The sequence below is a fragment of the Nanorana parkeri genome, unplaced genomic scaffold, assembly GCF_000935625.1.
Source record: "Nanorana parkeri isolate BGI_ZX_2015 unplaced genomic scaffold, ASM93562v1 scaffold2745, whole genome shotgun sequence".
Classification (NCBI taxonomy): domain Eukaryota; kingdom Metazoa; phylum Chordata; class Amphibia; order Anura; family Dicroglossidae; genus Nanorana; species Nanorana parkeri.
The window spans coordinates 1-495 of NW_017309013.1; positions in this window are offsets into that span (position 1 = coordinate 1).

A 495-nucleotide genomic window follows, 5' to 3' on the forward strand; every position below is an offset into this window, starting at 1 on the left:
CTCCTTGTGCAAGGTGACTGGTCTTGTCTCTGCCCCCTCCTCTAGTTTTCAATAGTGGGTGGAGCCTGCTAGGTCCCTCCTACAGCCTTGCTCTCTGTGCGGACTATATACAGCACAGTGATGATGTCACTGCTACTCTCACAAGGTAATACCCAGGTTTGCAAAGGCATTTGGTGCACACAGAGTGGATTTCTATCCTTTACACATTTGTATATATTGCGATGATCTTTGAGGGTGGAAGCGATATTCTCAGTTTGGTGTTTGCTGCTGATCTGAGCCAGGAAAGCACCTCCTGCACGGTCGGCCATGCCGGGTGTCCTCGGACCTTCCAGTATTGTGCGGGGGAGGGGAGTCTCATTGCTGAACGAACTAATTAGAAGATCAATGGGGCGCTTCCTGCGAATAATGGACTCCAACCCTATAACGAGGCCGAGATGGAGGAAGCGGCCATCATAGTGTACTTCTATTGACGTCCTCCTCCATTAGGATATATAT